General features: G+C 50.9%; 25 non-coding genes across 25 annotated transcripts; 12 read left to right on the top strand and 13 right to left on the bottom strand.

Moving 5' to 3' along the window:
- Nucleotides 1-535: 535 nt before the first annotated feature.
- Trnag-ccc lies at nucleotides 536-607 on the bottom strand. Its single transcript has one exon. It is a non-coding gene; the product is annotated as a tRNA-Gly (tRNA).
- Nucleotides 608-1,246: 639 nt separating this feature from the next.
- Trnae-uuc lies at nucleotides 1,247-1,318 on the top strand. Its single transcript has one exon. It is a non-coding gene; the product is annotated as a tRNA-Glu (tRNA).
- Nucleotides 1,319-2,333: 1,015 nt separating this feature from the next.
- Nucleotides 2,334-2,405, bottom strand: Trnag-ccc. The gene has a single exon. It is a non-coding gene; the product is annotated as a tRNA-Gly (tRNA).
- Nucleotides 2,406-3,044: 639 nt separating this feature from the next.
- On the top strand, nucleotides 3,045-3,116 carry Trnae-uuc. The gene has a single exon. It is a non-coding gene; the product is annotated as a tRNA-Glu (tRNA).
- A 1,015-nt stretch (nucleotides 3,117-4,131) lies between these two features.
- On the bottom strand, nucleotides 4,132-4,203 carry Trnag-ccc. Its single transcript has one exon. It is a non-coding gene; the product is annotated as a tRNA-Gly (tRNA).
- Nucleotides 4,204-4,842: 639 nt separating this feature from the next.
- Trnae-uuc lies at nucleotides 4,843-4,914 on the top strand. The gene has a single exon. It is a non-coding gene; the product is annotated as a tRNA-Glu (tRNA).
- Nucleotides 4,915-5,929: 1,015 nt separating this feature from the next.
- Trnag-ccc lies at nucleotides 5,930-6,001 on the bottom strand. Its single transcript has one exon. It is a non-coding gene; the product is annotated as a tRNA-Gly (tRNA).
- A 639-nt stretch (nucleotides 6,002-6,640) lies between these two features.
- On the top strand, nucleotides 6,641-6,712 carry Trnae-uuc. The gene has a single exon. It is a non-coding gene; the product is annotated as a tRNA-Glu (tRNA).
- A 1,015-nt stretch (nucleotides 6,713-7,727) lies between these two features.
- Nucleotides 7,728-7,799, bottom strand: Trnag-ccc. Its single transcript has one exon. It is a non-coding gene; the product is annotated as a tRNA-Gly (tRNA).
- A 639-nt stretch (nucleotides 7,800-8,438) lies between these two features.
- On the top strand, nucleotides 8,439-8,510 carry Trnae-uuc. Its single transcript has one exon. It is a non-coding gene; the product is annotated as a tRNA-Glu (tRNA).
- A 1,015-nt stretch (nucleotides 8,511-9,525) lies between these two features.
- Trnag-ccc lies at nucleotides 9,526-9,597 on the bottom strand. Its single transcript has one exon. It is a non-coding gene; the product is annotated as a tRNA-Gly (tRNA).
- A 639-nt stretch (nucleotides 9,598-10,236) lies between these two features.
- Nucleotides 10,237-10,308, top strand: Trnae-uuc. The gene has a single exon. It is a non-coding gene; the product is annotated as a tRNA-Glu (tRNA).
- A 1,015-nt stretch (nucleotides 10,309-11,323) lies between these two features.
- On the bottom strand, nucleotides 11,324-11,395 carry Trnag-ccc. Its single transcript has one exon. It is a non-coding gene; the product is annotated as a tRNA-Gly (tRNA).
- Nucleotides 11,396-12,034: 639 nt separating this feature from the next.
- Trnae-uuc lies at nucleotides 12,035-12,106 on the top strand. The gene has a single exon. It is a non-coding gene; the product is annotated as a tRNA-Glu (tRNA).
- A 1,015-nt stretch (nucleotides 12,107-13,121) lies between these two features.
- On the bottom strand, nucleotides 13,122-13,193 carry Trnag-ccc. The gene has a single exon. It is a non-coding gene; the product is annotated as a tRNA-Gly (tRNA).
- Nucleotides 13,194-13,832: 639 nt separating this feature from the next.
- Trnae-uuc lies at nucleotides 13,833-13,904 on the top strand. Its single transcript has one exon. It is a non-coding gene; the product is annotated as a tRNA-Glu (tRNA).
- A 1,015-nt stretch (nucleotides 13,905-14,919) lies between these two features.
- On the bottom strand, nucleotides 14,920-14,991 carry Trnag-ccc. Its single transcript has one exon. It is a non-coding gene; the product is annotated as a tRNA-Gly (tRNA).
- A 639-nt stretch (nucleotides 14,992-15,630) lies between these two features.
- Nucleotides 15,631-15,702, top strand: Trnae-uuc. Its single transcript has one exon. It is a non-coding gene; the product is annotated as a tRNA-Glu (tRNA).
- Nucleotides 15,703-16,717: 1,015 nt separating this feature from the next.
- On the bottom strand, nucleotides 16,718-16,789 carry Trnag-ccc. Its single transcript has one exon. It is a non-coding gene; the product is annotated as a tRNA-Gly (tRNA).
- A 639-nt stretch (nucleotides 16,790-17,428) lies between these two features.
- On the top strand, nucleotides 17,429-17,500 carry Trnae-uuc. The gene has a single exon. It is a non-coding gene; the product is annotated as a tRNA-Glu (tRNA).
- A 1,015-nt stretch (nucleotides 17,501-18,515) lies between these two features.
- Nucleotides 18,516-18,587, bottom strand: Trnag-ccc. The gene has a single exon. It is a non-coding gene; the product is annotated as a tRNA-Gly (tRNA).
- Nucleotides 18,588-19,226: 639 nt separating this feature from the next.
- Trnae-uuc lies at nucleotides 19,227-19,298 on the top strand. Its single transcript has one exon. It is a non-coding gene; the product is annotated as a tRNA-Glu (tRNA).
- Nucleotides 19,299-20,313: 1,015 nt separating this feature from the next.
- On the bottom strand, nucleotides 20,314-20,385 carry Trnag-ccc. The gene has a single exon. It is a non-coding gene; the product is annotated as a tRNA-Gly (tRNA).
- A 639-nt stretch (nucleotides 20,386-21,024) lies between these two features.
- Trnae-uuc lies at nucleotides 21,025-21,096 on the top strand. Its single transcript has one exon. It is a non-coding gene; the product is annotated as a tRNA-Glu (tRNA).
- A 1,015-nt stretch (nucleotides 21,097-22,111) lies between these two features.
- On the bottom strand, nucleotides 22,112-22,183 carry Trnag-ccc. The gene has a single exon. It is a non-coding gene; the product is annotated as a tRNA-Gly (tRNA).
- Between the last annotated feature and the right edge of the window lie 192 nt (nucleotides 22,184-22,375).

Genomic DNA, 22,375 nt, shown 5'->3' with positions numbered 1-22,375 from the left:
CCTTCCATTTCAACCCCCACCCTCCTCCTTTTATGCTACAGTGTTGACGTGCTATGATGCCTCCCTAAGCAATTTAAATTACGTTAACGAACATATGATCGACAATTTAATGAGGCTGTTTGCAAAAAGAGCGCAAGGAAAGTGCAAGAACGACTTTGGCAATAACAGAACCGTACGAATCAACAGATAATTTCTCAAATGTGTAGATAACACTGTGCGAAGCAGTGAGATTTCCGAAATTTGTAAATGAAAGTTTAGCTTTTCGTATTGAAAAGGAAAAGTACTCTTGATTACTTTATTTCTCGCAGCCGATTGTCGTACTTCTCCTGTCATATCGGCCCCACCGCCGAGCGGCAGCGAGCGGCAGTCGAGCAAAGTCGGGCCAAGTCGACACACGATGAAGTGAAATTAATCCACTTAGCTGGAACGAGGCAGGAGACGAGGAGATACTACCTGTGCCGCGACACGTGGCAATTTCGAGGATCGCATGGTCTAGAACACACACTATTGCGCTACGCAAAAATGACAATCGTCCTGCGGTGGCCGGGAATCGAACACGGATCAACTGCTTGGGAAGCAACCATGCTGACCGTTACACCACCACCGCATTGCGCTGCAGGCTTCCTGTTTCGCGGTGCGTTGTCGCCCCTGCTGCCACCAGAGGATCAAGCGACCCTGCTGCAGGCGCTCTGCCCGCCGGCACATCGGAACGCGGTGCCACGTTGCTTCCAGGGCGATGCACTGTAACTAGACGCAGCATTGACTTCCGCCGAGAAATCCACCCTTTCATGTACGGCATGGTGGGAAAACAATTCTGAAATTAGAACTTCTTAGTGAGGCTGCGGTGGCGAGTATTCCTGTATGCCTCGGTGGCGCAGTGGGCTGCGCATGTCATTATCTTAAGGGCGTACGTTCTATCCTCAACTCAGCCATCTCATTTTCTCTCCACGACGTTGAAAGGCACAGCATAGCTTTTGCGAGGTAAGGCCGCATTTGCCGTTTATTACCACCTAGGCTACTTTGCGTCAACGTGTGTTTGTTTCCAGTTATTACTAATTACAGTTTTGCTAGTTGCACTCGAGACTGAAAGCGATGTTTGCCTAGTATGACTTGCGCGCTTTGGGAGTGAGTAAGCGGGATCGTGGTGGCGGACAGAGTTCAGCGTTGGCGCCAGATTCGGCCCTAAAGTTGCGTGGAGGAGACGTATTTCTGGACGCATACACACGTAGTGGATCGTTGAGGTGTGTCCGGTATGGTCTAGTGGCTAGGATACCTGGCTTTCACCCAGGAGGCCCGGGTTCGATTCCCGGTACCTGAACGTGAATTCTCGGGGCTGAGATGAGAAAACTTCTCACGGCCGTTTTTCGTCTTCGTGGAGCTGCTGCTCTGGGTTCCAAGTATAAGGTGAGAGAAAGTCAAGGAAAAGAGATACATCCTCACGTTAATGGCGGGGCCGTTTTGAAGGGAGAGGAGACGGTTTTGCGGTTTTGGACTGCTGATGCGACACTGTTGCATTGCCCGTTAGCTCAGTGGGCTGTAGCGTCGTGCTAGTAACGCGTAGGTCATGGGTTCCTTCCCTCCACGGGCCATTCCATTTTCTCCCCTAATAGGAAATGCTGCCTCCTGCGAGACTCTGCCAGGCAGATTCTAAATGATGTGCACATCCAGCTAGAAGTCTGAACGTTTCGCTAAGGGGTTGCCAACGGCCAGCTCACTTTCAATTAATGAAGTTAAGCAGACGTTTGCGTGGTTAGTGAGTGGATGGGTGATCGTCCGGGAACTCTGCGTGCTATTGGACCCTTCCATTTCAACCCCCACCCTCCTCCTTTTATGCTACAGTGTTGACGTGCTATGATGCCTCCCTAAGCAATTTAAATTACGTTAACGAACATATGATCCACAATTTAATGAGGCTGTTTGCAAAAAGAGCGCAAGGAAAGTGCAAGAACGACTTTGGCAATAACAGAACCGTACGAATCAACAGATAATTTCTCAAATGTGTAGATAACACTGTGCGAAGCAGTGAGATTTCCGAAATTTGTAAATGAAAGTTTAGCTTTTCGTATTGAAAAGGAAAAGTACTCTTGATTACTTTATTTCTCGCAGCCGATTGTCGTACTTCTCCTGTCATATCGGCCCCACCGCCGAGCGGCAGCGAGCGGCAGTCGAGCAAAGTCGGGCCAAGTCGACACACGATGAAGTGAAATTAATCCACTTAGCTGGAACGAGGCAGGAGACGAGGAGATACTACCTGTGCCGCGACACGTGGCAATTTCGAGGATCGCATGGTTTAGAACACACACTATTGCGCTACGCAAAAATGACAATCCTCCTGCGGTGGCCGGGAATCGAACACGGATCAACTGCTTGGGAAGCAACCATGCTGACCGTTACACCACCACCGCATTGCGCTGCAGGCTTCCTGTGTCGCGGTGCGTTGTCGCCCCTGCTGCCACCAGAGGATCAAGCGACCCTGCTGCAGGCGCTCTGCCCGCCGGCACATCGGAACGCGGTGCCACGTTGCTTCCAGGGCGATGCACTGTAACTAGACGCAGCATTGACTTCCGCCGAGAAATCCACCCTTTCATGTACGGCATGGTGGGAAAACAATTCTGAAATTAGAACTTCTTAGTGAGGCTGCGGTGGCGAGTATTCCTGTATGCCTCGGTGGCGCAGTGGGCTGCGCATGTCATTATCTTAAGGGCGTACGTTCTATCCTCAACTCAGCCATCTCATTTTCTCTCCACGACGTTGAAAGGCACAGCATAGCTTTTGCGAGGTAAGGCCGCATTTGCCGTTTATTACCACCTAGGCTACTTTGCGTCAACGTGTGTTTGTTTCCAGTTATTACTAATTACAGTTTTGCTAGTTGCACTCGAGACTGAAAGCGATGTTTGCCTAGTATGACTTGCGCGCTTTGGGAGTGAGTAAGCGGGATCGTGGTGGCGGACAGAGTTCAGCGTTGGCGCCAGATTCGGCCCTAAAGTTGCGTGGAGGAGACGTATTTCTGGACGCATACACACGTAGTGGATCGTTGAGGTGTGTCCGGTATGGTCTAGTGGCTAGGATACCTGGCTTTCACCCAGGAGGCCCGGGTTCGATTCCCGGTACCTGAACGTGAATTCTCGGGGCTGAGATGAGAAAACTTCTCACGGCCGTTTTTCGTCTTCGTGGAGCTGCTGCTCTGGGTTCCAAGTATAAGGTGAGAGAAAGTCAAGGAAAAGAGATACATCCTCACGTTAATGGCGGGGCCGTTTTGAAGGGAGAGGAGACGGTTTTGCGGTTTTGGACTGCTGATGCGACACTGTTGCATTGCCCGTTAGCTCAGTGGGCTGTAGCGTCGTGCTAGTAACGCGTAGGTCATGGGTTCCTTCCCTCCACGGGCCATTCCATTTTCTCCCCTAATAGGAAATGCTGCCTCCTGCGAGACTCTGCCAGGCAGATTCTAAATGATGTGCACATCCAGCTAGAAGTCTGAACGTTTCGCTAAGGGGTTGCCAACGGCCAGCTCACTTTCAATTAATGAAGTTAAGCAGACGTTTGCGTGGTTAGTGAGTGGATGGGTGATCGTCCGGGAACTCTGCGTGCTATTGGACCCTTCCATTTCAACCCCCACCCTCCTCCTTTTATGCTACAGTGTTGACGTGCTATGATGCCTCCCTAAGCAATTTAAATTACGTTAACGAACATATGATCGACAATTTAATGAGGCTGTTTGCAAAAAGAGCGCAAGGAAAGTGCAAGAACGACTTTGGCAATAACAGAACCGTACGAATCAACAGATAATTTCTCAAATGTGTAGATAACACTGTGCGAAGCAGTGAGATTTCCGAAATTTGTAAATGAAAGTTTAGCTTTTCGTATTGAAAAGGAAAAGTACTCTTGATTACTTTATTTCTCGCAGCCGATTGTCGTACTTCTCCTGTCATATCGGCCCCACCGCCGAGCGGCAGCGAGCGGCAGTCGAGCAAAGTCGGGCCAAGTCGACACACGATGAAGTGAAATTAATCCACTTAGCTGGAACGAGGCAGGAGACGAGGAGATACTACCTGTGCCGCGACACGTGGCAATTTCGAGGATCGCATGGTCTAGAACACACACTATTGCGCTACGCAAAAATGACAATCCTCCTGCGGTGGCCGGGAATCGAACACGGATCAACTGCTTGGGAAGCAACCATGCTGACCGTTACACCACCACCGCATTGCGCTGCAGGCTTCCTGTGTCGCGGTGCGTTGTCGCCCCTGCTGCCACCAGAGGATCAAGCGACCCTGCTGCAGGCGCTCTGCCCGCCGGCACATCGGAACGCGGTGCCACGTTGCTTCCAGGGCGATGCACTGTAACTAGACGCAGCATTGACTTCCGCCGAGAAATCCACCCTTTCATGTACGGCATGGTGGGAAAACAATTCTGAAATTAGAACTTCTTAGTGAGGCTGCGGTGGCGAGTATTCCTGTATGCCTCGGTGGCGCAGTGGGCTGCGCATGTCATTATCTTAAGGGCGTACGTTCTATCCTCAACTCAGCCATCTCATTTTCTCTCCACGACGTTGAAAGGCACAGCATAGCTTTTGCGAGGTAAGGCCGCATTTGCCGTTTATTACCACCTAGGCTACTTTGCGTCAACGTGTGTTTGTTTCCAGTTATTACTAATTACAGTTTTGCTAGTTGCACTCGAGACTGAAAGCGATGTTTGCCTAGTATGACTTGCGCGCTTTGGGAGTGAGTAAGCGGGATCGTGGTGGCGGACAGAGTTCAGCGTTGGCGCCAGATTCGGCCCTAAAGTTGCGTGGAGGAGACGTATTTCTGGACGCATACACACGTAGTGGATCGTTGAGGTGTGTCCGGTATGGTCTAGTGGCTAGGATACCTGGCTTTCACCCAGGAGGCCCGGGTTCGATTCCCGGTACCTGAACGTGAATTCTCGGGGCTGAGATGAGAAAACTTCTCACGGCCGTTTTTCGTCTTCGTGGAGCTGCTGCTCTGGGTTCCAAGTATAAGGTGAGAGAAAGTCAAGGAAAAGAGATACATCCTCACGTTAATGGCGGGGCCGTTTTGAAGGGAGAGGAGACGGTTTTGCGGTTTTGGACTGCTGATGCGACACTGTTGCATTGCCCGTTAGCTCAGTGGGCTGTAGCGTCGTGCTAGTAACGCGTAGGTCATGGGTTCCTTCCCTCCACGGGCCATTCCATTTTCTCCCCTAATAGGAAATGCTGCCTCCTGCGAGACTCTGCCAGGCAGATTCTAAATGATGTGCACATCCAGCTAGAAGTCTGAACGTTTCGCTAAGGGGTTGCCAACGGCCAGCTCACTTTCAATTAATGAAGTTAAGCAGACGTTTGCGTGGTTAGTGAGTGGATGGGTGATCGTCCGGGAACTCTGCGTGCTATTGGACCCTTCCATTTCAACCCCCACCCTCCTCCTTTTATGCTACAGTGTTGACGTGCTATGATGCCTCCCTAAGCAATTTAAATTACGTTAACGAACATATGATCCACAATTTAATGAGGCTGTTTGCAAAAAGAGCGCAAGGAAAGTGCAAGAACGACTTTGGCAATAACAGAACCGTACGAATCAACAGATAATTTCTCAAATGTGTAGATAACACTGTGCGAAGCAGTGAGATTTCCGAAATTTGTAAATGAAAGTTTAGCTTTTCGTATTGAAAAGGAAAAGTACTCTTGATTACTTTATTTCTCGCAGCCGATTGTCGTACTTCTCCTGTCATATCGGCCCCACCGCCGAGCGGCAGCGAGCGGCAGTCGAGCAAAGTCGGGCCAAGTCGACACACGATGAAGTGAAATTAATCCACTTAGCTGGAACGAGGCAGGAGACGAGGAGATACTACCTGTGCCGCGACACGTGGCAATTTCGAGGTTCGCATGGTCTAGAACACACACTATTGCGCTACGCAAAAATGACAATCCTCCTGCGGTGGCCGGGAATCGAACACGGATCAACTGCTTGGGAAGCAACCATGCTGACCGTTACACCACCACCGCATTGCGCTGCAGGCTTCCTGTGTCGCGGTGCGTTGTCGCCCCTGCTGCCACCAGAGGATCAAGCGACCCTGCTGCAGGCGCTCTGCCCGCCGGCACATCGGAACGCGGTGCCACGTTGCTTCCAGGGCGATGCACTGTAACTAGACGCAGCATTGACTTCCGCCGAGAAATCCACCCTTTCATGTACGGCATGGTGGGAAAACAATTCTGAAATTAGAACTTCTTAGTGAGGCTGCGGTGGCGAGTATTCCTGTATGCCTCGGTGGCGCAGTGGGCTGCGCGTGTCATTATCTTAAGGGCGTACGTTCTATCCTCAACTCAGCCATCTCATTTTCTCTCCACGACGTTGAAAGGCACAGCATAGCTTTTGCGAGGTAAGGCCGCATTTGCCGTTTATTACCACCTAGGCTACTTTGCGTCAACGTGTGTTTGTTTCCAGTTATTACTAATTACAGTTTTGCTAGTTGCACTCGAGACTGAAAGCGATGTTTGCCTAGTATGACTTGCGCGCTTTGGGAGTGAGTAAGCGGGATCGTGGTGGCGGACAGAGTTCAGCGTTGGCGCCAGATTCGGCCCTAAAGTTGCGTGGAGGAGACGTATTTCTGGACGCATACACACGTAGTGGATCGTTGAGGTGTGTCCGGTATGGTCTAGTGGCTAGGATACCTGGCTTTCACCCAGGAGGCCCGGGTTCGATTCCCGGTACCTGAACGTGAATTCTCGGGGCTGAGATGAGAAAACTTCTCACGGCCGTTTTTCGTCTTCGTGGAGCTGCTGCTCTGGGTTCCAAGTATAAGGTGAGAGAAAGTCAAGGAAAAGAGATACATCCTCACGTTAATGGCGGGGCCGTTTTGAAGGGAGAGGAGACGGTTTTGCGGTTTTGGACTGCTGATGCGACACTGTTGCATTGCCCGTTAGCTCAGTGGGCTGTAGCGTCGTGCTAGTAACGCGTAGGTCATGGGTTCCTTCCCTCCACGGGCCATTCCATTTTCTCCCCTAATAGGAAATGCTGCCTCCTGCGAGACTCTGCCAGGCAGATTCTAAATGATGTGCACATCCAGCTAGAAGTCTGAACGTTTCGCTAAGGGGTTGCCAACGGCCGGCTCACTTTCAATTAATGAAGTTAAGCAGACGTTTGCGTGGTTAGTGAGTGGATGGGTGATCGTCCGGGAACTCTGCGTGCTATTGGACCCTTCCATTTCAACCCCCACCCTCCTCCTTTTATGCTACAGTGTTGACGTGCTATGATGCCTCCCTAAGCAATTTAAATTACGTTAACGAACATATGATCCACAATTTAATGAGGCTGTTTGCAAAAAGAGCGCAAGGAAAGTGCAAGAACGACTTTGGCAATAACAGAACCGTACGAATCAACAGATAATTTCTCAAATGTGTAGATAACACTGTGCGAAGCAGTGAGATTTCCGAAATTTGTAAATGAAAGTTTAGCTTTTCGTATTGAAAAGGAAAAGTACTCTTGATTACTTTATTTCTCGCAGCCGATTGTCGTACTTCTCCTGTCATATCGGCCCCACCGCCGAGCGGCAGCGAGCGGCAGTCGAGCAAAGTCGGGCCAAGTCGACACACGATGAAGTGAAATTAATCCACTTAGCTGGAACGAGGCAGGAGACGAGGAGATACTACCTGTGCCGCGACACGTGGCAATTTCGAGGATCGCATGGTCTAGAACACACACTATTGCGCTACGCAAAAATGACAATCCTCCTGCGGTGGCCGGGAATCGAACACGGATCAACTGCTTGGGAAGCAACCATGCTGACCGTTACACCACCACCGCATTGCGCTGCAGGCTTCCTGTGTCGCGGTGCGTTGTCGCCCCTGCTGCCACCAGAGGATCAAGCGACCCTGCTGCAGGCGCTCTGCCCGCCGGCACATCGGAACGCGGTGCCACGTTGCTTCCAGGGCGATGCACTGTAACTAGACGCAGCATTGACTTCCGCCGAGAAATCCACCCTTTCATGTACGGCATGGTGGGAAAACAATTCTGAAATTAGAACTTCTTAGTGAGGCTGCGGTGGCGAGTATTCCTGTATGCCTCGGTGGCGCAGTGGGCTGCGCATGTCATTATCTTAAGGGCGTACGTTCTATCCTCAACTCAGCCATCTCATTTTCTCTCCACGACGTTGAAAGGCACAGCATAGCTTTTGCGAGGTAAGGCCGCATTTGCCGTTTATTACCACCTAGGCTACTTTGCGTCAACGTGTGTTTGTTTCCAGTTATTACTAATTACAGTTTTGCTAGTTGCACTCGAGACTGAAAGCGATGTTTGCCTAGTATGACTTGCGCGCTTTGGGAGTGAGTAAGCGGGATCGTGGTGGCGGACAGAGTTCAGCGTTGGCGCCAGATTCGGCCCTAAAGTTGCGTGGAGGAGACGTATTTCTGGACGCATACACACGTAGTGGATCGTTGAGGTGTGTCCGGTATGGTCTAGTGGCTAGGATACCTGGCTTTCACCCAGGAGGCCCGGGTTCGATTCCCGGTACCTGAACGTGAATTCTCGGGGCTGAGATGAGAAAACTTCTCACGGCCGTTTTTCGTCTTCGTGGAGCTGCTGCTCTGGGTTCCAAGTATAAGGTGAGAGAAAGTCAAGGAAAAGAGATACATCCTCACGTTAATGGCGGGGCCGTTTTGAAGGGAGAGGAGACGGTTTTGCGGTTTTGGACTGCTGATGCGACACTGTTGCATTGCCCGTTAGCTCAGTGGGCTGTAGCGTCGTGCTAGTAACGCGTAGGTCATGGGTTCCTTCCCTCCACGGGCCATTCCATTTTCTCCCCTAATAGGAAATGCTGCCTCCTGCGAGACTCTGCCAGGCAGATTCTAAATGATGTGCACATCCAGCTAGAAGTCTGAACGTTTCGCTAAGGGGTTGCCAACGGCCAGCTCACTTTCAATTAATGAAGTTAAGCAGACGTTTGCGTGGTTAGTGAGTGGATGGGTGATCGTCCGGGAACTCTGCGTGCTATTGGACCCTTCCATTTCAACCCCCACCCTCCTCCTTTTATGCTACAGTGTTGACGTGCTATGATGCCTCCCTAAGCAATTTAAATTACGTTAACGAACATATGATCGACAATTTAATGAGGCTGTTTGCAAAAAGAGCGCAAGGAAAGTGCAAGAACGACTTTGGCAATAACAGAACCGTACGAATCAACAGATAATTTCTCAAATGTGTAGATAACACTGTGCGAAGCAGTGAGATTTCCGAAATTTGTAAATGAAAGTTTAGCTTTTCGTATTGAAAAGGAAAAGTACTCTTGATTACTTTATTTCTCGCAGCCGATTGTCGTACTTCTCCTGTCATATCGGCCCCACCGCCGAGCGGCAGCGAGCGGCAGTCGAGCAAAGTCGGGCCAAGTCGACACACGATGAAGTGAAATTAATCCACTTAGCTGGAACGAGGCAGGAGACGAGGAGATACTACCTGTGCCGCGACACGTGGCAATTTCGAGGATCGCATGGTCTAGAACACACACTATTGCGCTACGCAAAAATGACAATCGTCCTGCGGTGGCCGGGAATCGAACACGGATCAACTGCTTGGGAAGCAACCATGCTGACCGTTACACCACCACCGCATTGCGCTGCAGGCTTCCTGTTTCGCGGTGCGTTGTCGCCCCTGCTGCCACCAGAGGATCAAGCGACCCTGCTGCAGGCGCTCTGCCCGCCGGCACATCGGAACGCGGTGCCACGTTGCTTCCAGGGCGATGCACTGTAACTAGACGCAGCATTGACTTCCGCCGAGAAATCCACCCTTTCATGTACGGCATGGTGGGAAAACAATTCTGAAATTAGAACTTCTTAGTGAGGCTGCGGTGGCGAGTATTCCTGTATGCCTCGGTGGCGCAGTGGGCTGCGCATGTCATTATCTTAAGGGCGTACGTTCTATCCTCAACTCAGCCATCTCATTTTCTCTCCACGACGTTGAAAGGCACAGCATAGCTTTTGCGAGGTAAGGCCGCATTTGCCGTTTATTACCACCTAGGCTACTTTGCGTCAACGTGTGTTTGTTTCCAGTTATTACTAATTACAGTTTTGCTAGTTGCACTCGAGACTGAAAGCGATGTTTGCCTAGTATGACTTGCGCGCTTTGGGAGTGAGTAAGCGGGATCGTGGTGGCGGACAGAGTTCAGCGTTGGCGCCAGATTCGGCCCTAAAGTTGCGTGGAGGAGACGTATTTCTGGACGCATACACACGTAGTGGATCGTTGAGGTGTGTCCGGTATGGTCTAGTGGCTAGGATACCTGGCTTTCACCCAGGAGGCCCGGGTTCGATTCCCGGTACCTGAACGTGAATTCTCGGGGCTGAGATGAGAAAACTTCTCACGGCCGTTTTTCGTCTTCGTGGAGCTGCTGCTCTGGGTTCCAAGTATAAGGTGAGAGAAAGTCAAGGAAAAGAGATACATCCTCACGTTAATGGCGGGGCCGTTTTGAAGGGAGAGGAGACGGTTTTGCGGTTTTGGACTGCTGATGCGACACTGTTGCATTGCCCGTTAGCTCAGTGGGCTGTAGCGTCGTGCTAGTAACGCGTAGGTCATGGGTTCCTTCCCTCCACGGGCCATTCCATTTTCTCCCCTAATAGGAAATGCTGCCTCCTGCGAGACTCTGCCAGGCAGATTCTAAATGATGTGCACATCCAGCTAGAAGTCTGAACGTTTCGCTAAGGGGTTGCCAACGGCCAGCTCACTTTCAATTAATGAAGTTAAGCAGACGTTTGCGTGGTTAGTGAGTGGATGGGTGATCGTCCGGGAACTCTGCGTGCTATTGGACCCTTCCATTTCAACCCCCACCCTCCTCCTTTTATGCTACAGTGTTGACGTGCTATGATGCCTCCCTAAGCAATTTAAATTACGTTAACGAACATATGATCCACAATTTAATGAGGCTGTTTGCAAAAAGAGCGCAAGGAAAGTGCAAGAACGACTTTGGCAATAACAGAACCGTACGAATCAACAGATAATTTCTCAAATGTGTAGATAACACTGTGCGAAGCAGTGAGATTTCCGAAATTTGTAAATGAAAGTTTAGCTTTTCGTATTGAAAAGGAAAAGTACTCTTGATTACTTTATTTCTCGCAGCCGATTGTCGTACTTCTCCTGTCATATCGGCCCCACCGCCGAGCGGCAGCGAGCGGCAGTCGAGCAAAGTCGGGCCAAGTCGACACACGATGAAGTGAAATTAATCCACTTAGCTGGAACGAGGCAGGAGACGAGGAGATACTACCTGTGCCGCGACACGTGGCAATTTCGAGGATCGCATGGTTTAGAACACACACTATTGCGCTACGCAAAAATGACAATCCTCCTGCGGTGGCCGGGAATCGAACACGGATCAACTGCTTGGGAAGCAACCATGCTGACCGTTACACCACCACCGCATTGCGCTGCAGGCTTCCTGTGTCGCGGTGCGTTGTCGCCCCTGCTGCCACCAGAGGATCAAGCGACCCTGCTGCAGGCGCTCTGCCCGCCGGCACATCGGAACGCGGTGCCACGTTGCTTCCAGGGCGATGCACTGTAACTAGACGCAGCATTGACTTCCGCCGAGAAATCCACCCTTTCATGTACGGCATGGTGGGAAAACAATTCTGAAATTAGAACTTCTTAGTGAGGCTGCGGTGGCGAGTATTCCTGTATGCCTCGGTGGCGCAGTGGGCTGCGCATGTCATTATCTTAAGGGCGTACGTTCTATCCTCAACTCAGCCATCTCATTTTCTCTCCACGACGTTGAAAGGCACAGCATAGCTTTTGCGAGGTAAGGCCGCATTTGCCGTTTATTACCACCTAGGCTACTTTGCGTCAACGTGTGTTTGTTTCCAGTTATTACTAATTACAGTTTTGCTAGTTGCACTCGAGACTGAAAGCGATGTTTGCCTAGTATGACTTGCGCGCTTTGGGAGTGAGTAAGCGGGATCGTGGTGGCGGACAGAGTTCAGCGTTGGCGCCAGATTCGGCCCTAAAGTTGCGTGGAGGAGACGTATTTCTGGACGCATACACACGTAGTGGATCGTTGAGGTGTGTCCGGTATGGTCTAGTGGCTAGGATACCTGGCTTTCACCCAGGAGGCCCGGGTTCGATTCCCGGTACCTGAACGTGAATTCTCGGGGCTGAGATGAGAAAACTTCTCACGGCCGTTTTTCGTCTTCGTGGAGCTGCTGCTCTGGGTTCCAAGTATAAGGTGAGAGAAAGTCAAGGAAAAGAGATACATCCTCACGTTAATGGCGGGGCCGTTTTGAAGGGAGAGGAGACGGTTTTGCGGTTTTGGACTGCTGATGCGACACTGTTGCATTGCCCGTTAGCTCAGTGGGCTGTAGCGTCGTGCTAGTAACGCGTAGGTCATGGGTTCCTTCCCTCCACGGGCCATTCCATTTTCTCCCCTAATAGGAAATGCTGCCTCCTGCGAGACTCTGCCAGGCAGATTCTAAATGATGTGCACATCCAGCTAGAAGTCTGAACGTTTCGCTAAGGGGTTGCCAACGGCCAGCTCACTTTCAATTAATGAAGTTAAGCAGACGTTTGCGTGGTTAGTGAGTGGATGGGTGATCGTCCGGGAACTCTGCGTGCTATTGGACCCTTCCATTTCAACCCCCACCCTCCTCCTTTTATGCTACAGTGTTGACGTGCTATGATGCCTCCCTAAGCAATTTAAATTACGTTAACGAACATATGATCGACAATTTAATGAGGCTGTTTGCAAAAAGAGCGCAAGGAAAGTGCAAGAACGACTTTGGCAATAACAGAACCGTACGAATCAACAGATAATTTCTCAAATGTGTAGATAACACTGTGCGAAGCAGTGAGATTTCCGAAATTTGTAAATGAAAGTTTAGCTTTTCGTATTGAAAAGGAAAAGTACTCTTGATTACTTTATTTCTCGCAGCCGATTGTCGTACTTCTCCTGTCATATCGGCCCCACCGCCGAGCGGCAGCGAGCGGCAGTCGAGCAAAGTCGGGCCAAGTCGACACACGATGAAGTGAAATTAATCCACTTAGCTGGAACGAGGCAGGAGACGAGGAGATACTACCTGTGCCGCGACACGTGGCAATTTCGAGGATCGCATGGTCTAGAACACACACTATTGCGCTACGCAAAAATGACAATCCTCCTGCGGTGGCCGGGAATCGAACACGGATCAACTGCTTGGGAAGCAACCATGCTGACCGTTACACCACCACCGCATTGCGCTGCAGGCTTCCTGTGTCGCGGTGCGTTGTCGCCCCTGCTGCCACCAGAGGATCAAGCGACCCTGCTGCAGGCGCTCTGCCCGCCGGCACATCGGAACGCGGTGCCACGTTGCTTCCAGGGCGATGCACTGTAACTAGACGCAGCATTGACTTCCGCCGAGAAATCCACCCTTTCATGTACGGCATGGTGGGAAAACAATTCTGAAATTAGAACTTCTTAGTGAGGCTGCGGTGGCGAGTATTCCTGTATGCCTCGGTGGCGCAGTGGGCTGCGCATGTCATTATCTTAAGGGCGTACGTTCTATCCTCAACTCAGCCATCTCATTTTCTCTCCACGACGTTGAAAGGCACAGCATAGCTTTTGCGAGGTAAGGCCGCATTTGCCGTTTATTACCACCTAGGCTACTTTGCGTCAACGTGTGTTTGTTTCCAGTTATTACTAATTACAGTTTTGCTAGTTGCACTCGAGACTGAAAGCGATGTTTGCCTAGTATGACTTGCGCGCTTTGGGAGTGAGTAAGCGGGATCGTGGTGGCGGACAGAGTTCAGCGTTGGCGCCAGATTCGGCCCTAAAGTTGCGTGGAGGAGACGTATTTCTGGACGCATACACACGTAGTGGATCGTTGAGGTGTGTCCGGTATGGTCTAGTGGCTAGGATACCTGGCTTTCACCCAGGAGGCCCGGGTTCGATTCCCGGTACCTGAACGTGAATTCTCGGGGCTGAGATGAGAAAACTTCTCACGGCCGTTTTTCGTCTTCGTGGAGCTGCTGCTCTGGGTTCCAAGTATAAGGTGAGAGAAAGTCAAGGAAAAGAGATACATCCTCACGTTAATGGCGGGGCCGTTTTGAAGGGAGAGGAGACGGTTTTGCGGTTTTGGACTGCTGATGCGACACTGTTGCATTGCCCGTTAGCTCAGTGGGCTGTAGCGTCGTGCTAGTAACGCGTAGGTCATGGGTTCCTTCCCTCCACGGGCCATTCCATTTTCTCCCCTAATAGGAAATGCTGCCTCCTGCGAGACTCTGCCAGGCAGATTCTAAATGATGTGCACATCCAGCTAGAAGTCTGAACGTTTCGCTAAGGGGTTGCCAACGGCCAGCTCACTTTCAATTAATGAAGTTAAGCAGACGTTTGCGTGGTTAGTGAGTGGATGGGTGATCGTCCGGGAACTCTGCGTGCTATTGGACCCTTCCATTTCAACCCCCACCCTCCTCCTTTTATGCTACAGTGTTGACGTGCTATGATGCCTCCCTAAGCAATTTAAATTACGTTAACGAACATATGATCCACAATTTAATGAGGCTGTTTGCAAAAAGAGCGCAAGGAAAGTGCAAGAACGACTTTGGCAATAACAGAACCGTACGAATCAACAGATAATTTCTCAAATGTGTAGATAACACTGTGCGAAGCAGTGAGATTTCCGAAATTTGTAAATGAAAGTTTAGCTTTTCGTATTGAAAAGGAAAAGTACTCTTGATTACTTTATTTCTCGCAGCCGATTGTCGTACTTCTCCTGTCATATCGGCCCCACCGCCGAGCGGCAGCGAGCGGCAGTCGAGCAAAGTCGGGCCAAGTCGACACACGATGAAGTGAAATTAATCCACTTAGCTGGAACGAGGCAGGAGACGAGGAGATACTACCTGTGCCGCGACACGTGGCAATTTCGAGGTTCGCATGGTCTAGAACACACACTATTGCGCTACGCAAAAATGACAATCCTCCTGCGGTGGCCGGGAATCGAACACGGATCAACTGCTTGGGAAGCAACCATGCTGACCGTTACACCACCACCGCATTGCGCTGCAGGCTTCCTGTGTCGCGGTGCGTTGTCGCCCCTGCTGCCACCAGAGGATCAAGCGACCCTGCTGCAGGCGCTCTGCCCGCCGGCACATCGGAACGCGGTGCCACGTTGCTTCCAGGGCGATGCACTGTAACTAGACGCAGCATTGACTTCCGCCGAGAAATCCACCCTTTCATGTACGGCATGGTGGGAAAACAATTCTGAAATTAGAACTTCTTAGTGAGGCTGCGGTGGCGAGTATTCCTGTATGCCTCGGTGGCGCAGTGGGCTGCGCGTGTCATTATCTTAAGGGCGTACGTTCTATCCTCAACTCAGCCATCTCATTTTCTCTCCACGACGTTGAAAGGCACAGCATAGCTTTTGCGAGGTAAGGCCGCATTTGCCGTTTATTACCACCTAGGCTACTTTGCGTCAACGTGTGTTTGTTTCCAGTTATTACTAATTACAGTTTTGCTAGTTGCACTCGAGACTGAAAGCGATGTTTGCCTAGTATGACTTGCGCGCTTTGGGAGTGAGTAAGCGGGATCGTGGTGGCGGACAGAGTTCAGCGTTGGCGCCAGATTCGGCCCTAAAGTTGCGTGGAGGAGACGTATTTCTGGACGCATACACACGTAGTGGATCGTTGAGGTGTGTCCGGTATGGTCTAGTGGCTAGGATACCTGGCTTTCACCCAGGAGGCCCGGGTTCGATTCCCGGTACCTGAACGTGAATTCTCGGGGCTGAGATGAGAAAACTTCTCACGGCCGTTTTTCGTCTTCGTGGAGCTGCTGCTCTGGGTTCCAAGTATAAGGTGAGAGAAAGTCAAGGAAAAGAGATACATCCTCACGTTAATGGCGGGGCCGTTTTGAAGGGAGAGGAGACGGTTTTGCGGTTTTGGACTGCTGATGCGACACTGTTGCATTGCCCGTTAGCTCAGTGGGCTGTAGCGTCGTGCTAGTAACGCGTAGGTCATGGGTTCCTTCCCTCCACGGGCCATTCCATTTTCTCCCCTAATAGGAAATGCTGCCTCCTGCGAGACTCTGCCAGGCAGATTCTAAATGATGTGCACATCCAGCTAGAAGTCTGAACGTTTCGCTAAGGGGTTGCCAACGGCCAGCTCACTTTCAATTAATGAAGTTAAGCAGACGTTTGCGTGGTTAGTGAGTGGATGGGTGATCGTCCGGGAACTCTGCGTGCTATTGGACCCTTCCATTTCAACCCCCACCCTCCTCCTTTTATGCTACAGTGTTGACGTGCTATGATGCCTCCCTAAGCAATTTAAATTACGTTAACGAACATATGATCCACAATTTAATGAGGCTGTTTGCAAAAAGAGCGCAAGGAAAGTGCAAGAACGACTTTGGCAATAACAGAACCGTACGAATCAACAGATAATTTCTCAAATGTGTAGATAACACTGTGCGAAGCAGTGAGATTTCCGAAATTTGTAAATGAAAGTTTAGCTTTTCGTATTGAAAAGGAAAAGTACTCTTGATTACTTTATTTCTCGCAGCCGATTGTCGTACTTCTCCTGTCATATCGGCCCCACCGCCGAGCGGCAGCGAGCGGCAGTCGAGCAAAGTCGGGCCAAGTCGACACACGATGAAGTGAAATTAATCCACTTAGCTGGAACGAGGCAGGAGACGAGGAGATACTACCTGTGCCGCGACACGTGGCAATTTCGAGGATCGCATGGTCTAGAACACACACTATTGCGCTACGCAAAAATGACAATCCTCCTGCGGTGGCCGGGAATCGAACACGGATCAACTGCTTGGGAAGCAACCATGCTGACCGTTACACCACCACCGCATTGCGCTGCAGGCTTCCTGTGTCGCGGTGCGTTGTCGCCCCTGCTGCCACCAGAGGATCAAGCGACCCTGCTGCAGGCGCTCTGCCCGCCGGCACATCGGAACGCGGTGCCACGTTGCTTCCAGGGCGAGGCACTGTAACTAGACGCAGCATTGACTTCCGCCGAGAAATCCACCCTTTCATGTACGGCATGGTGGGAAAACAATTCTGAAATTAGAACTTCTTAGTGAGGCTGCGGTGGCGAGTATTCCTGTATGCCTCGGTGGCGCAGTGGGCTGCGCATGTCATTATCTTAAGGGCGTACGTTCTATCCTCAACTCAGCCATCTCATTTTCTCTCCACGACGTTGAAAGGCACAGCATAGCTTTTGCGAGGTAAGGCCGCATTTGCCGTTTATTACCACCTAGGCTACTTTGCGTCAACGTGTGTTTGTTTCCAGTTATTACTAATTACAGTTTTGCTAGTTGCACTCGAGACTGAAAGCGATGTTTGCCTAGTATGACTTGCGCGCTTTGGGAGTGAGTAAGCGGGATCGTGGTGGCGGACAGAGTTCAGCGTTGGCGCCAGATTCGGCCCTAAAGTTGCGTGGAGGAGACGTATTTCTGGACGCATACACACGTAGTGGATCGTTGAGGTGTGTCCGGTATGGTCTAGTGGCTAGGATACCTGGCTTTCACCCAGGAGGCCCGGGTTCGATTCCCGGTACCTGAACGTGAATTCTCGGGGCTGAGATGAGAAAACTTCTCACGGCCGTTTTTCGTCTTCGTGGAGCTGCTGCTCTGGGTTCCAAGTATAAGGTGAGAGAAAGTCAAGGAAAAGAGATACATCCTCACGTTAATGGCGGGGCCGTTTTGAAGGGAGAGGAGACGGTTTTGCGGTTTTGGACTGCTGATGCGACACTGTTGCATTGCCCGTTAGCTCAGTGGGCTGTAGCGTCGTGCTAGTAACGCGTAGGTCATGGGTTCCTTCCCTCCACGGGCCATTCCATTTTCTCCCCTAATAGGAAATGCTGCCTCCTGCGAGACTCTGCCAGGCAGATTCTAAATGATGTGCACATCCAGCTAGAAGTCTGAACGTTTCGCTAAGGGGTTGCCAACGGCCAGCTCACTTTCAATTAATGAAGTTAAGCAGACGTTTGCGTGGTTAGTGAGTGGATGGGTGATCGTCCGGGAACTCTGCGTGCTATTGGACCCTTCCATTTCAACCCCCACCCTCCTCCTTTTATGCTACAGTGTTGACGTGCTATGATGCCTCCCTAAGCAATTTAAATTACGTTAACGAACATATGATCCACAATTTAATGAGGCTGTTTGCAAAAAGAGCGCAAGGAAAGTGCAAGAACGACTTTGGCAATAACAGAACCGTACGAATCAACAGATAATTTCTCAAATGTGTAGATAACACTGTGCGAAGCAGTGAGATTTCCGAAATTTGTAAATGAAAGTTTAGCTTTTCGTATTGAAAAGGAAAAGTACTCTTGATTACTTTATTTCTCGCAGCCGATTGTCGTACTTCTCCTGTCATATCGGCCCCACCGCCGAGCGGCAGCGAGCGGCAGTCGAGCAAAGTCGGGCCAAGTCGACACACGATGAAGTGAAATTAATCCACTTAGCTGGAACGAGGCAGGAGACGAGGAGATACTACCTGTGCCGCGACACGTGGCAATTTCGAGGATCGCATGGTCTAGAACACACACTATTGCGCTACGCAAAAATGACAATCCTCCTGCGGTGGCCGGGAATCGAACACGGATCAACTGCTTGGGAAGCAACCATGCTGACCGTTACACCACCACCGCATTGCGCTGCAGGCTTCCTGTGTCGCGGTGCGTTGTCGCCCCTGCTGCCACCAGAGGATCAAGCGACCCTGCTGCAGGCGCTCTGCCCGCCGGCACATCGGAACGCGGTGCCACGTTGCTTCCAGGGCGATGCACTGTAACTAGACGCAGCATTGACTTCCGCCGAGAAATCCACCCTTTCATGTACGGCATGGTGGGAAAACAATTCTGAAATTAGAACTTCTTAGTGAGGCTGCGGTGGCGAGTATTCCTGTATGCCTCGGTGGCGCAGTGGGCTGCGCATGTCATTATCTTAAGGGCGTACGTTCTATCCTCAACTCAGCCATCTCATTTTCTCTCCACGACGTTGAAAGGCACAGCATAGCTTTTGCGAGGTAAGGCCGCATTTGCCGTTTATTACCACCTAGGCTACTTTGCGTCAACGTGTGTCTGTTTCCAGTTATTACTAATTACAGTTTTGCTAGTTGCACTCGAGACTGAAAGCGATGTTTGCCTAGTATGACTTGCGCGCTTTGGGAGTGAGTAAGCGGGATCGTGGTGGCGGACAGAGTTCAGCGTTGGCGCCAGATTCGGCCCTAAAGTTGCGTGGAGGAGACGTATTTCTGGACGCATACACACGTAGTGGATCGTTGAGGTGTGTCCGGTATGGTCTAGTGGCTAGGATACCTGGCTTTCACCCAGGAGGCCCGGGTTCGATTCCCGGTACCTGAACGTGAATTCTCGGGGCTGAGATGAGAAAACTTCTCACGGCCGTTTTTCGTCTTCGTGGAGCTGCTGCTCTCGGTTCCAAGTATAAGGTGAGAGAAAGTCAAGGAAAAGAGATACATCCTCACGTTAATGGCGGGGCCGTTTTGAAGGGAGAGGAGACGGTTTTGCGGTTTTGGACTGCTGATGCGACACTGTTGCATTGCCCGTTAGCTCAGTGGGCTGTAGCGTCGTGCTAGTAACGCGTAGGTCATGGGTTCCTTCCCTCCACGGGCCATTCCATTTTCTCCCCTAATAGGAAATGCTGCCTCCTGCGAGACTCTGCCAGGCAGATTCTAAATGATGTGCACATCCAGCTAGAAGTCTGAACGTTTCGCTAAGGGGTTGCCAACGGCCAGCTCACTTTCAATTAATGAAGTTAAGCAGACGTTTGCGTGGTTAGTGAGTGGATGGGTGATCGTCCGGGAACTCTGCGTGCTATTGGACCCTTCCATTTCAACCCCCACCCTCCTCCTTTTATGCTACAGTGTTGACGTGCTATGATGCCTCCCTAAGCAATTTAAATTACGTTAACGAACATATGATCCACAATTTAATGAGGCTGTTTGCAAAAAGAGCGCAAGGAAAGTGCAAGAACGACTTTGGCAATAACAGAACCGTACGAATCAACAGATAATTTCTCAAATGTGTAGATAACACTGTGCGAAGCAGTGAGATTTCCGAAATTTGTAAATGAAAGTTTAGCTTTTCGTATTGAAAAGGAAAAGTACTCTTGATTACTTTATTTCTCGCAGCCGATTGTCGTACTTCTCCTGTCATATCGGCCCCACCGCCGAGCGGCAGCGAGCGGCAGTCGAGCAAAGTCGGGCCAAGTCGACACACGATGAAGTGAAATTAATCCACTTAGCTGGAACGAGGCAGGAGACGAGGAGATACTACCTGTGCCGCGACACGTGGCAATTTCGAGGATCGCATGGTCTAGAACACACACTATTGCGCTACGCAAAAATGACAATCCTCCTGCGGTGGCCGGGAATCGAACACGGATCAACTGCTTGGGAAGCAACCATGCTGACCGTTACACCACCACCGCATTGCGCTGCAGGCTTCCTGTGTCGCGGTGCGTTGTCGCCCCTGCTGCCACCAGAGGATCAAGCGACCCTGCTGCAGGCGCTCTGCCCGCCGGCACATCGGAACGCGGTGCCACGTTGCTTCCAGGGCGATGCACTGTAACTAGACGCAGCATTGACTTCCGCCGAGAAATCCACCCTTTCATGTACGGCATGGTGGGAAAACAATTCTGAAATTAGAACTTCTTAGTGAGGCTGCGGTGGCGAGTATTCCTGTATGCCTCGGTGGCGCAGTGGGCTGCGCATGTCATTATCTTAAGGGCGTACGTTCTATCCTCAACTCAGCCATCTCATTTTCTCTCCACGACGTTGAAAGGCACAGCATAGCTTTTGCGAGGTAAGGCCGCATTTGCCGTTTATTACCACCTAGGCTACTTTGCGTCAACGTGTGTTTGTTTCCAGTTATTACTAATTACAGTTTTGCTAGTTGCACTCGAGACTGAAAGCGATGTTTGCCTAGTATGACTTGCGCGCTTTGGGAGTGAGTAAGCGGGATCGTGGTGGCGGACAGAGTTCAGCGTTGGCGCCAGATTCGGCCCTAAAGTTGCGTGGAGGAGACGTATTTCTGGACGCATACACACGTAGTGGATCGTTGAGGTGTGTCCGGTATGGTCTAGTGGCTAGGATACCTGGCTTTCACCCAGGAGGCCCGGGTTCGATTCCCGGTACCTGAACGTGAATTCTCGGGGCTGAGATGAGAAAACTTCTCACGGCCGTTTTTCGTCTTCGTGGAGCTGCTGCTCTGGGTTCCAAGTATAAGGTGAGAGAAAGTCAAGGAAAAGAGATACATCCTCACGTTAATGGCGGGGCCGTTTTGAAGGGAGAGGAGACGGTTTTGCGGTTTTGGACTGCTGATGCGACACTGTTGCATTGCCCGTTAGCTCAGTGGGCTGTAGCGTCGTGCTAGTAACGCGTAGGTCATGGGTTCCTTCCCTCCACGGGCCATTCCATTTTCTCCCCTAATAGGAAATGCTGCCTCCTGCGAGACTCTGCCAGGCAGATTCTAAATGATGTGCACATCCAGCTAGAAGTCTGAACGTTTCGCTAAGGGGTTGCCAACGGCCAGCTCACTTTCAATTAATGAAGTTAAGCAGACGTTTGCGTGGTTAGTGAGTGGATGGGTGATCGTCCGGGAACTCTGCGTGCTATTGGACCCTTCCATTTCAACCCCCACCCTCCTCCTTTTATGCTACAGTGTTGACGTGCTATGATGCCTCCCTAAGCAATTTAAATTACGTTAACGAACATATGATCCACAATTTAATGAGGCTGTTTGCAAAAAGAGCGCAAGGAAAGTGCAAGAACGACTTTGGCAATAACAGAACCGTACGAATCAACAGATAATTTCTCAAATGTGTAGATAACACTGTGCGAAGCAGTGAGATTTCCGAAATTTGTAAATGAAAGTTTAGCTTTTCGTATTGAAAAGGAAAAGTACTCTTGATTACTTTATTTCTCGCAGCCGATTGTCGTACTTCTCCTGTCATATCGGCCCCACCGCCGAGCGGCAGCGAGCGGCAGTCGAGCAAAGTCGGGCCAAGTCGACACACGATGAAGTGAAATTAATCCACTTAGCTGGAACGAGGCAGGAGACGAGGAGATACTACCTGTGCCGCGACACGTGGCAATTTCGAGGATCGCATGGTCTAGAACACACACTATTGCGCTACGCAAAAATGACAATCCTCCTGCGGTGGCCGGGAATCGAACACGGATCAACTGCTTGGGAAGCAACCATGCTGACCGTTACACCACCACCGCATTGCGCTGCAGGCTTCCTGTGTCGCGGTGCGTTGTCGCCCCTGCTGCCACCAGAGGATCAAGCGACCCTGCTGCAGGCGCTCTGCCCGCCGGCACATCGGAACGCGGTGCCACGTTGCTTCCAGGGCGATGCACTGTAACTAGACGCAGCATTGACTTCCGCCGAGAAATCCACCCTTTCATGTACGGCAT

This window comes from Schistocerca americana, chromosome 8, assembly GCF_021461395.2.
Source record: "Schistocerca americana isolate TAMUIC-IGC-003095 chromosome 8, iqSchAmer2.1, whole genome shotgun sequence".
Classification (NCBI taxonomy): domain Eukaryota; kingdom Metazoa; phylum Arthropoda; class Insecta; order Orthoptera; family Acrididae; genus Schistocerca; species Schistocerca americana.
Note: the sequence above shows the minus strand (reverse complement) of the source record. Positions and strands in the feature narration are given on the sequence as shown.